The sequence below is a fragment of the Trichosurus vulpecula genome, chromosome 6 (assembly GCF_011100635.1).
Source record: "Trichosurus vulpecula isolate mTriVul1 chromosome 6, mTriVul1.pri, whole genome shotgun sequence".
Lineage (NCBI taxonomy): Eukaryota > Metazoa > Chordata > Mammalia > Diprotodontia > Phalangeridae > Trichosurus > Trichosurus vulpecula.
Window position 1 is genome coordinate 174914864 of NC_050578.1, and position 12684 is coordinate 174927547.

General features: G+C 36.0%; 1 pseudogene; it reads left to right on the forward strand.

Moving 5' to 3' along the window:
- The first annotated feature begins 2745 nt into the window (after positions 1-2745).
- Positions 2746-12375, forward strand: LOC118854846 (annotated as a pseudogene).
- The last annotated feature ends 309 nt before the right edge of the window (positions 12376-12684 follow it).

The window sequence follows — 12684 nt, forward strand, 5'->3', positions numbered from 1 at the left end:
ATAAAGAGCATGAAATAGTGGATAGAAGGCTTTCCTTGGATTTAGGGAGACCCAGAATCAATCTTGCTTTTGATGTCTGCTAACTGTGAGACCACAGGAAATAAGCTATCAGTGCCCATAGGCAATTCTCTATGATAATTAGATACATCTGAGTTAGGGAACTTTCTAAATAGAGGGAGTTTCCACATCAGCTATCCCTCCACCTTAATGAATTAAGCTACAAAGAGAAAAAATTGAAGAATCACACCCTCAGTAGTACAAACCCCTTTAATTTTTAAACCAAGTAAATACTTCTAGAACAAACGAGGAACAGAAGAGATCAGCTATTTCCTACCACATATTGTGTTCTGTCTTATTTGATGTAAGCACTCAGTAAATTACTGGACAAGATTGTCTCTGTATACCTGTTATAGAATCCCTTATAATTATAATATACATATACATATATACATATATATGTATATATATAATACTATATATATATATATATAATGAGACATTATGTATATATATATATATGACAGATTTGACTACCGTGTGTGCATGTAGTAGCTACTTTGCTTGAATAGAGTCTTCAAGAATACATCTTATTTTACTAAATTATAAGGATCAAAGATGGAAATCCAGCTCTGAAAGACACCTGAAAGGACATCTAGTCTTGTCCTCTCATTTTACAGATGAGAAAACTATGGCCTAGGGAGCTAAAGTGACTTATCTAAGGTCTTACAAGTAGTGAGGAACAGAAAAAAAGGGTTTGAAACTATGTCTTCCTACTTTAGAGGTATTGCTTTTTCCATTATATGACCCATGAAATACTATAAAGAAAGAGGAGCAACAGGTCATTAAATTCTATGTTCATTTCAATTGTAACTTGTAACATCTAGGGGGAAAAGTGAAAATTTTGGTTTATAATCCTGAGGTTTTTCTGCTCAGCACCACAAATTTGGGGATTTAAAAATATTTGGATATTTGGTATTATTCTAAGGAAATATAAAGTGACACTAAAGCTTTACTTTCCACCGGGACAGTTAGAAGACATTTAAATACAATTTTATCACAATCAGAGAAAAGATTGTAAAATCACAGAATTAGAGATGACAATTACTATAGGATAATAATAATAAATACAATTAGCAAAAATGATGTGGAAGAAATCCAACTCCCTCATTGTACAGATAGAAAAAAACAGAAACAAAAAGAGAGACAGAGACAATGACAGAGACATATAGAGAGATAAAGACAGAGAGATTCACAGAGACAGAGACCAACAGAGAGAAATAGAGAAAGAAAAAATGGAGAGATAGGGGAGAGAGGTATAGGAAAAGACAAATTCACAGAGAAAGCTAGTCTCTGGCAAGTTATCCCACCTTATTTTGTATTATCTTTCTGACTAATATCCCCCAAACATACCTTGTCTAAAACAGTTACAGTGTAACGTCACCTCTGTGTTGGCAGACACTGGCTCCTTTCCAAATTCTTCCTATTGATGATACTATCTTCTTTCTTTTTAATGTTAAGTATGGTTTGTAGGTGACAATGATTAAACTGTGGAAGAAGACAGATGTGACTGAAGTAGCAGAGAGAATATTATCTTCCTTAATAGCACTCTTGCTCCTTCACACAATAAATATAGGCAATGTTATATTTACCATTAAAGCCATACTTGTTTTTCTTTCCTTTTTTGTATTAATCTTGTTATCACTGAAATTACCAGAAGAATATGTTCCATAACTTAAGAAATCATACTTCTGGAGAAGGCATAAGGAAAGAAATGAATTTGATTCTTTAAAATGATATTTTAGGTGGCCAAAGTATCTAATTGTTCCTATTTACCCATACAGACCATTCAGTTGCCCTATCTTTTTGAACTGTCATAAATCTGACCTGCCAAGTCTTTTGTCATGAAGTAAAATGTGCTAGACTTAAGCGACAGGTAAGAATTCTGGAAAACGCTGAATGGAGAGTAAGTCTACTGACAGCAGTTAAAAGTAAAGCAATAGAAAAAAGAAATTTGGTGAAATCCATATATGGTAAAAACAAAACAAGGATTACTTATAATTAATTGAGCATCAAGAAACCTTTTGGAAGGAAAGTGGAGTTTAACGAAATGGTCCCAGGTTAAGCAGAAATAATGCCAACTACTTATAAAAAGCAGGCATATTAAGTGTATTTTAATTTGTTAGAGAGGGAGAAGAATAAAGAACATAAGTAATTTTTGTTTTTTCATTTGGTTCATAGCAATCTCAAAGGTAAAGAAGTTAGATGGAATTCCTCCAGAAAGAAACTTTTGCTAAAATGCCTGAATCAATGAAAGATTTGGAGAGCTGAAAAAAATCAATTCAGTCCAAACATAGTAGAAATAGTTTATCATATCACATTCTTTTCCTTCACATCTATAACTTTTTGTTTCATGTTTTGCACTCTTAAATGAAATCGCATGTATACATATTAATATGTGAGGAAGAGAAGGATCTATGATTTCCTGAGTATAGAAAACTTGCTTATAACCCATTAGTGATTTAATAGATAAGTCTTAGTGTATTTCCTTTGGCACATATAAATCAAATGAATAAACCAGGTCCACAAGCTAGTAAGGGTTACGGGCAGACTTTGAACCTAGATGTTCTTAATTCTAAGGTCACGACTCCATCCATTAGACCAGGATGCCTTTCACATGCCTTAAATGAGGTACATTATTAAAGTGTCTTGTTGCTTTACACCGTATAATGTTCACGGAAGGTAATGATGGAGTATGATGAAGTATGTTTACTGATTATTTTATCTTTATGAAGTCCCAGCTAAATATATAAAACATTATATTTAGCTTGTGTTTACCTTCCTTATCTGTAAAGCTAATTTGACAGCTTAGGTCTTTAACATATAATATGGGCTATGCTAAAGATCACTAATTACTAATCTAGTCTGTGGCTTTAAGTTTTGCCCACTCTTAGAGGCATATATAGTGATTGCATATTTTAAGAAAATAAATAAAATAATTATTAATGATCTTGGAGAAGAAGTCTGGCAGTAGATGTTCTGGCTAATATAAATTTTAGTACTAAATCCTCTTGTTCCTTTTTAATTTTCTCTAATTACTAACACATTAAATGCCCTGACAGTCTAAGAGAACACTTAGCTAGGTGGATGATAGTACCTCATATCCACTTAATGACTTTAGCTAACGACATGCTATATATACAAACATATGCTTACTGGCATATCATGGCTAAAGATTGTGTATTGAACACCATGGTTATGCCTAGAAATTATAACAAGTTCAGACTTAGACAAAATATCTGCTCCACAATCAATGGTGGGACTGAGGGTTAGTTCTTGGTTCTTGCTATGAGGTCAGCAACCCTGTATACAGAAGCCAGAGTGTAGTGCATATGCCAAATTTTAATGCATTCTAATATAGCTGCAGTACTTTAGAAGCAATTGGATGTTAATGGAAAGAAATTGTGGGGGAATATGTGTGTGTGTGTGTGTGTATGTGTGTGTGAGAGAGAGAGAGAGAGAGAGAGAGAGAGAGAGAGAGAGAGAGAGTGAGTGTCACAAAAGGTGTGTGTTCTGGTAAATGATTACAATCACCTCAATCACCTGGAGCAAATGAAAAAAGATACAGAGAAAGAGCCTGACTCTGTTGCACTGTTGCACCTTGAACTATCAACCAAAAGCTGATTGTAAAATGTTCAGTGTCAGCATACGTGCCTCAGAAATATGCAAATGCTGCCTTCATTTCTTTCTTTATTTTTTATTGTCAAAGTTTTAAAAGTGATGGAAAATATCAATGCACATTAAACATAAAAGTATGTTGCATATTCTTTTTTTTCACCAGAGATCTGGTTGTTAAAGATTTCTCAGCACATCCTAGAATGAAACTACAGCTAATGGGAAATGAGGACATAGGAGAGCTTGGAGGACAGCTTATTTGAGAAGAAATCAACATATAAATTGAAATCCTTAGGTATAAAAGCAAGGACTGGGGTGAAAAAGAAAGCTGCAAAATAGGTACTGAACTCCTCTCTCAAGGAGGGAGAATGACTGGAATTATTTGAATGAATTGCCTGTCAGAGTAATATTTCTGCACATCAGATGAAGAAAGGTTACTAAGTGAAGATGGTAAGGAAAGGCCCTTCTAGTTTGAGGAAGAGCAAGTCACATGTATATGTCACTCAGAATTTTCAGTGTTTTCTGGAGAGAGACATGTTTATATGCTACAAGATGATGGAAACAATATGGGAGGATGAATGCTAATACAAATGGCAGTTTGTCAATAATAAAACAAAGGGCTTCAGTGGGTGCAGTAAAAGGAAAGGGCTTAGGAGGGATAGAATTGACATTGGTAAGGATGAAGGAGCAAGGAATGGTACAATAGGAAGGAGGTTCATGCTTGGTCATCAATCCTAAATCAATGGGTGGTAACCATAAAGTAAAAAGATTGTCATACCATCCTAAACCCAAAGCAATATTTGCTGTTCCCTGGCCCCCTTACCTCAAACTCAATGTGCTTATTAACTCCTGAGCCAAAGGTGAATAATGTGTGTGGGACAAGGGGGTAAGTTGTTTATTTAAGCCACTTAGTAGTCTGTCTAATGGGCAGGGACAGGTCTGGGAGGACAAATGGCAAGGGATTTGATATCTGGGACCTGTTCCTGCTTGAGGCTGATGGTCATAGGCTGGGATGGAAGAGAAGATGACATGAAATGTCATTTATCATCAACCTTTGGCTTATGTTTATGGTATTTACCAAGTAAATGCCCATCGTTGGCCATCCCACACTCACTAAAGAGGGATATATCAATCACAGAATCACAGGATGATTGGATAACAAGATTAGAAATGAAAAGGACTTTAGATGAAATTTAATAACATTATCTTATTTTACAGATGTGTGAATTGAGACCTAGACATATTGAGTTACTTGCAGAAAATCATACTAGGAGGATATGGAAGAAGTGGGATTCAAACTCACATCCTCTAATTCCAAAGATTCCAAATCCAGCATCTTTCCACCATTGGATGGTTTCAATCCTTCCTCTATATGCAGTAGGTTTACAAGCAACTTGTCTAAGTTCAATGTCTTCCACAACAACTGATAAGGACTCTGCATCCAAAGGAACATCAAATTCCTGCCCCATAAGCAGCTGCTGAATACTGGCATCATTAGATTTCACACCAATGTCCAAATTGGCATTGACCAATACAGCTTTGCAAAATACAGCTGTGGTAGAAGACATAATACTCACTTTTGTAAAGATGGCAGCTCTTTTCTCTGTCAGTAAGTTTTTAAAGGGTTAAAAGGAGCAGTTTCCTGTCTATCTCCTCATTACTATGTTATAAAAAATGCTCAAAGATAGTACCACAGTGAAATCTGAGCCAAGGCACTGAAGGAAAGCTCCCATTTCAAAAGTCAGAGGGTTATCCCTCCCTGTGGTAGGTAGCATAACCCCAGGCATTCACTTAAAGTTCTAGTTGGCATCATTTGTGGCCCAGAATATTGAACATATTGTTGGAACCCCAGGAGAATAGCTGGGTCAGGGAATAAACAGAATTTTTCAGGTTATTCTAAATTGGGACATGTTAACAACCTGGAAGGTACAGAAATAATACAATGGCAACAAAGCAGGTTAGAAATATGGATAGCGAAGTACAAACTCAGAGTCAGCTTGTAAAAATGCAAACTGCATAAGGCATCGGGGGAGAAATAATCAGATACATTCAAGGGGCAGGTAAAACCTGCGTGCAGTGCCAAAAGAGACCCAAGGGTGATAATAGAAAGCAAATTATATATGAGTTTGCAATACAATGTGCCAGCAAAAAACGACCAGCGCTATTTTGGACTCCCTAGAAGTAGATGTCAGGTTCAGGAACAAGGAAGTGATAATTCTTTCTCTATTCACAATTCTAGTAAAAATACTCTAGGACATTGGATTGAGCTTCATAAGCCATCTACTAGAGAGCTGTAGGCGACCAGTAGAGATTCTAAGAGGAACAGAAGTAATTAGGAGAATGAAAGAATAAATGATTTATGAGGATAAATAAGAGAAAGAGCTAAATATGTTTAGCTTGGGCACATTATAATTATCTTTTGATCTCTTAAACACTAACTATGATGGTAATGGGGAAGGGAAAGATTAAACATAGTACAATAAAAGAAACTTTACTGGGAGCTTGTGGGCGATATTAAGAAAAAGAGACTACATTTATTGGCAGGTAAGTAAATTGATTTATGACATGAAATTATACCATATTTTCCCCAGAGAAGAACTAGAAATTTCTTAAATTATGGCATATATATTTGCAACTTTATGTTGAAGTGGATATATTTGATAGTGGTACATTTTTGGTAACCCATTAGGTAACATTAGAATAGAATCTCGCCAAGTTTCACTGTTATCACCTGTAAAAGTTTGGTTGAATAAGTCATTGGGCCCTTAAAGTCTTCATTTTGAAAAAGAAACAATGTTCCCTTCTATCATTATTAGACTTAATTTCTATTTTTACTGACATGTGAGATTCCTACAGACAGTATGATTTTTTTTTTTTGTTCTGCTAAAAGAATCAATCAACAGAGTGCTCCAGGGTTTTGGAATTCCCATATAAAATTTTGCAATTCAAGTAAAGGACAAAAATTGTTCAATTTTTGCAAATGTGCTGGTCACCAAAAATGATGTTGTGAATAGAGAAATGTATAGAAATGATGAGTATCAGCAAGCTCAAAAAATTGATAGAAAATATGGGGAAAATGATATCTTAACTAGGAAATTTCAGCAAGGGAATGATTAAGGTTTTCTGGGACTTTGTAAAAATGAAAACCAGCGTTATCCTAGACTGGGGAATCAAAATGTTTCAGTGCATCAAGGACATGTGATATATACAGTATGTAAACTCTTTCCTACACAGTGCAACCCATTTGTAACTTATAGTTTTAGAAATTATCTGAGGTTCCGTGAGATTATATGACTTTTCCATGGTCACAGAGTTACTGTCAGAGGCAAAATGTGAATCCAGGAATTCCTGACTACAAATTCATCACTGTAAATATTATCCTATATTGAACCTCAGTAATTTGGATTAGCTGGGTTCTGATCAGAGCTATGACATAAACTCACTGTATGACCTCCAGCCAGGAGTATGTTGGAACCAGCTTGCATTGGCTCCCAAGAGCTGATAGTTAATTTTCAGAATCATCATCTACTTTTAGTCCCACCACCCCACCATCATCTTGGCTCTAACCTTACTCTAGACATAAAAACAAATATTGAATGCCTTTATAATATACCTGACAATATGAAATGCTTACTTCTGTGGTAAAATTTGAAGAATCCTAGTTCCAAAATTGTCTTCTGCTCTAATTAATTCAGACTGAAATTTCAACATTAGACTATTCGTTTGCTTATTTATACTTTTGAACCTTTGAGGATTTTTGAGAAACATAAAAACAATGTATCCTTGTATGCAGTTAACACATTAAGTCATTAAAATACAATGCTTTGTAGAGTAGTGGGTAATAAGATTAAAAATGTAAAAGTAAAAGATGGATTAGGGCAGACTGGTGAGAAAATGGGGCCAGGTTTCCCTAGTGCTTTTCATGGAAAATGTGATATACAAATGAGGATGATCATGATAATTAGTAAACTGATTAGGGACTCCAGTTATATATAAACTCCTTAAAAAGATTTCAGGTATATGGGGTCAACTTCACTTCCTGAAAACTCTTTAGAATCACTTTTGGCATGTCACAGTCCATGAGAATGTATGTCCTTTTTAAGGCCCATCTTATTATTTTGATGCATCTGTTATCTCAACAATGGGGATAATTGCCTAATGGTAAAGACTGAAATCCAAAGAAAACTCACCTTGCACTAGTTCTGCCTACTTCTTCCTATATACCTTCTACATGAAGTGAACCCAAAATGCCAAAGACTTTATGTCTCTTGAAATGGTATACTGACTGTCAATTTTCTTTCTTTCACTCTTGCCACATCTGGCCAAAGTTCTATTCCTCTTATATATACTCATAAGGGGGTCCTTGAAGGAGTTTTGCTGGACTTGATCACATGCTGAAAAATCTTCACATCTACTATGCATCTTTCCATTACCTGAAACAAGAGTTCATATTTCTAACACCAATATTTTTTTTCTGGAAATACTGCTTGACTGCTAGTCTGTAGCAATTATTTTAAAAGAAAGGAAAAAAAAGTCATCAAATATTGATGAAACTCTGCATATTATTCTTTTCAATAAAGCTCTTTTGTGCTATTTTATCTCAAAACTTGCACTCTGAAAGATAAAATGACTATAGTTCTTGTTAAATTATATGAATATCATTTGTAACGTGATTTAGTAACTTGCTCAAAACAAGATTTATCAAACCTTTGTTTCATGACTTTTGTTCAGTCAATTATTTGAATTCTATTCCTATCAGTTAGTAATCTAAGTCATTTTGAATTTTGAGAATAGAAAAATTAGGTTCATGATTCCATTTTTATGATCTCTTGCAACCAATACATTCACAGTTACAAATTTGAATTTGGCTAGCCAGAGTTATTGATGATGGCAAGGAAGTCCATTTAGATCACAATCTTAGAACCAAAATTAGGGGTACTAGAAATAAAAATAAACCTTAGGACCCTATTGAATTTTTAAAGTAGGTCTACAAATTCAAGTTATTTATACATTGAAGGAATCTAGTAAATATTTGATGAATGTCACAGTGGATAGAGAGATGTATGGAAGTCTACATGTTGGTGGGCTACAATGAAGTTTTGTTTTGATTTGATTTTTCTGTAAATCTGTAGGCTGTGATTGGGCTGTAGCTTTCATTTTTCGTGATGGACACTATTGGAAGTTGAAGCACTTTAATTCAAGAAGTATTATTGTGTTAAAGTGACATGGGATAACTTGTTGAAATATGTGAAGTTTTTCCTTGCTGAGGTACCATGGCAATGCAGTGTTGAATTGAAGCATCACTATATACCTTCTTGAAGTAAGTGTTATTGCATTTAGTTGGTCTGTTTGTTGTTGAAGTAAAAATATAGGCCTAGATGAAATTTCATTATAGAAGTCACTTTGTCGAAGAAAAGTATAAGATTTAAATGCACGGCACGATTGAATGTTGATGAGTATTGATGTTCAGTTGCCTTTGTGCTATGTATGTTTGCATACTCAGGTACTGGCGTGAATTGGTAGTGCATCTGTTAAGTTACTAGAAAAGCAGGACTCACTGGCAAGTCTCAGACACTCAGAATTTAAATTTAAAAATCATTATCCTGAGAAAAACTACATAGTTTTCACCAGATGGCAAGAGGGTTCCATCATGCAATGTTTAATAATTGACCCCTTCTCTATAGCATACTTTGGACATTATGACACAGTGCCAATCAATGAGTAAAATATACAGGAAAACTACAATGCACTAAGTCTGTTCGGTTGGCTGCCTTCATTTATGGGACACTTGAAGATACTTAAAGAGATAGGTAAATATTGAGAGAGTTAGTTGAAAAAGTATTTTTAAAGTAACTCACTGCTAATCTAGAGTTAGGGAGCAACACTAAGTTCTTTTATGATGAGATAAGATAAACTTTAGATTTTGAAAAACGTCCTGGAGAAGGAAGTGACACCTTCTGCAGTGGTCAACTGCTCATACTGAAGAACCAAGACCCAGTATCTACATAACCATTAGAATCTAATAACTAAAAGAAACAAACAAGAATCTGATATCCTCATGGCAATGGTGGTATGCTTACATGCTAGTTCACAGCCAATCGGTAGAGTTATAAAGTACACAATATGGAAAGCTGTATAATTTTACTGGGGGTACACATTGCCATCCATGAGAAGAACCCTTTAGTTTCTGGCTAAAGTATGACAATGGGAAGTTGAAAGAATATCAGGAGAATGAGGCAGAGACATATGAGAAATTGGGAGTTTCTGGGAGTAAAATTTGTCTCCCAACTTTCTGCTTTCCTTCTAACCTTGGTTGCACTGGCTCTGTTGTGAAAAAAAAAAAAAAATTAAAAAAAAACTTTTTTAATTTAATATAATTAAAATTATCCATTTTACATTTCATATTGTTGTTGCTGGGTCATAAATTCTTCCCTTCTCCATAGATAATTCCTTGCTTTCCTAATTTGTTTATGGTATCACACTTTATGTCTAAATCATGTGCCCATTTTGACCTTATATTGGTATATAGTATAAGATGTTGGTCTATGCCTAATTTCTACCATATTATTTTCCAGTTTTCCCAGCAGTTTTTTGTCAAATACTGAGTTCTTATCTCAGAAGCTGGAGTCTTTGAGCCTATCGAACAGTAGATTACCGTAGTTATTGACTACTGTGTCTTGTATATCTAACCTATTCTACCTTAAACTTGAGTAGATATGAGCTATACAGGATGAATTTTTGTTGTTTCACTTCAACTGTTTCTCTGATCCACCACTCTATTTCTTAGCCAATGCCAAATAAAGTTGATAATCAGGCAATTGGTTTCGCCAAAAGCCTTGAAATCCATCGCCGTGAAAGTCTATTGAAATGATTTAAGACACTTGGGGCTAGAGAAAATTTTCAGTTGGTACAAAACATATTCTACTGACATAAGACATCCACAGAAATATTTTAAAAATATTCAGCAGTATATATCGTATGTTTAAAAGAACGTATTATTGATTTAGACTTCTTACTTTGAGAGTGTAAGAACTGGTAACATTTTGAAGATAGTGTGCATAAATATCTTATCTCAGGAAAGAGGTATAAAGAGCCAAAGTAATCTCAGAGTTGCGGCAGATCATTTTACCCAGTATGCATTGTTCTACCCAACTAGCAAACAGAAAACCACCCCAGGAGCCAAGGTGCTGTATTAGAAATAAGTTTTTGGTTACAGTTTCCCTGGTATGGTTCATTCTGGATAATGTTGAAATTTTGATACTAAGCTGTTAAAGGAAATATTAGCCTTGGCAGAAGGCAATAAGTCTAGAACATCTTTACTACCTCAAAAGACAACCCAAGTGTTTTAATTACACCCCACTGAATATGCTGAAGTCCTTGACACCTGGACAGCAGGTTCAATGGAGCCAAACTATATAACTCTAGTGCCTATATATAAAAAAGATGCAATATGTATGTGTGTCTATCAGAATACATATAAGAATGATACCAATGATAGAGGCACAGGCTTTACACTGTAGTCATTTATTTTGTTTCAAGAACCCTTGTTTAGCTTTCTGGTCTCCATCTTTGCCATGGTGGAAGCAGGACAAGTTTGCAAGAGTAGCCACCAAGTAGCTGTTTCTCCTTGAGCAGGCTTTGCACACACTCAAGGTGACTGGGCAGGAGACTGTCACCCAGATCAAGGCCCATGTGGCAACCCTGGAGGGCATTGCCCTTGAGGATCAGGTCCTGCTTCTAGGGGGCTCCCCAGTAGAGGATGAAGTCATCTTGGGACAGTGTGGGTTGGAGCCCCTGTCCCTCCTGGAAGTGGCTGGCTGGATGCTAAAAGGTAAAGTCCATGACTGTGGCCTGAGCTGGAAAAGTTAGGAGTCAGACTCCCAAGGTGGTCAGTCAGGAGAAGAAGACTGGGAGTGTGTAAAGCCAATCAGTAAGTGAAAAGTTATCTCCCCCACCCTCCCCACCCCATTGAATAGGCTTTCAGGTGGGGCCAACAAAGGGAGGTGTGATTACAGAGAGGGCCACACCCTTTCACTAATTAGGTGTGAGGCCCAAGGCTGGTTAGCCAACTAGTTTGCCAGTTTGAGAGAGGCAGGAAGCCCTCAGGGCCCTAAGGGGAGTGGCTATAACCAGAGCCAATGATATGTGCCTGAGTTCTAGTCAATCAGATGATGGCTAAGGACTGTATAAAAAAGAGAACAGAGCTCGGAAATGGCAGAAGCTGCAGAAACTGAGAAATGGAGGACTAAAAGAAGAAGCTAAAGAAACTGAGAAACAGAGGACTAGAAGCAAGAGGACTTAGGATTTGTGAGTAATCCTCTTACAGGAGGGCCCTAGCATTCAGGGGAAGCAAAAGTGTGGCTTGCTAGTATAATATTTTGTTGTAACCTCTTTGTTACTATAGTGAGGTGGGCTTATTGGTTTGGAATGTTGTTGCCACAATATCATATTGGGAGCATTGGTCCTTGGGTCTGATCCTTTGGAGTCTAAATAAATTTTATACTTCCTCTGCCTTCTACCTAGAGAATTTATTATACTCTGTGATTCTGAACTGTTCAGGCATGCTCATGGTCCTCTTCAAGGTCATGAATTTTTCCTTAATGATATAGAGTGCTAAGAGGAGGATACAGTACAACTGACACTTTGTCAATCACCATAATGCCCACCTTTGGCAAGAAGAAGGGCCCCAATGACAATTCCTAATCTCCTGGTACTTTCTGTCCCCCAAAAAGCTGCTATGACTCTTTAAAAAAGAGAACCCATGTTTAACTTCTACTCTGAATTTTGGAGTCTCAGACAATAGTCCAACATGTGACAACTCATAACAAGCAAGCATATTGTTGTGCTGATAGTTTAGAAGAGGGGAACATGATGCCTAATTAAGTCTTCAGTTCAAAGGACTCTAAAAGTAAAAGAATCAATGTCAGGACTCTAGACAGTGGATAAACCCTGTTACAAAATCTTAATATTTATAGAAACTCCAAGTCCATCAACGGATGAGTGCCATATAGA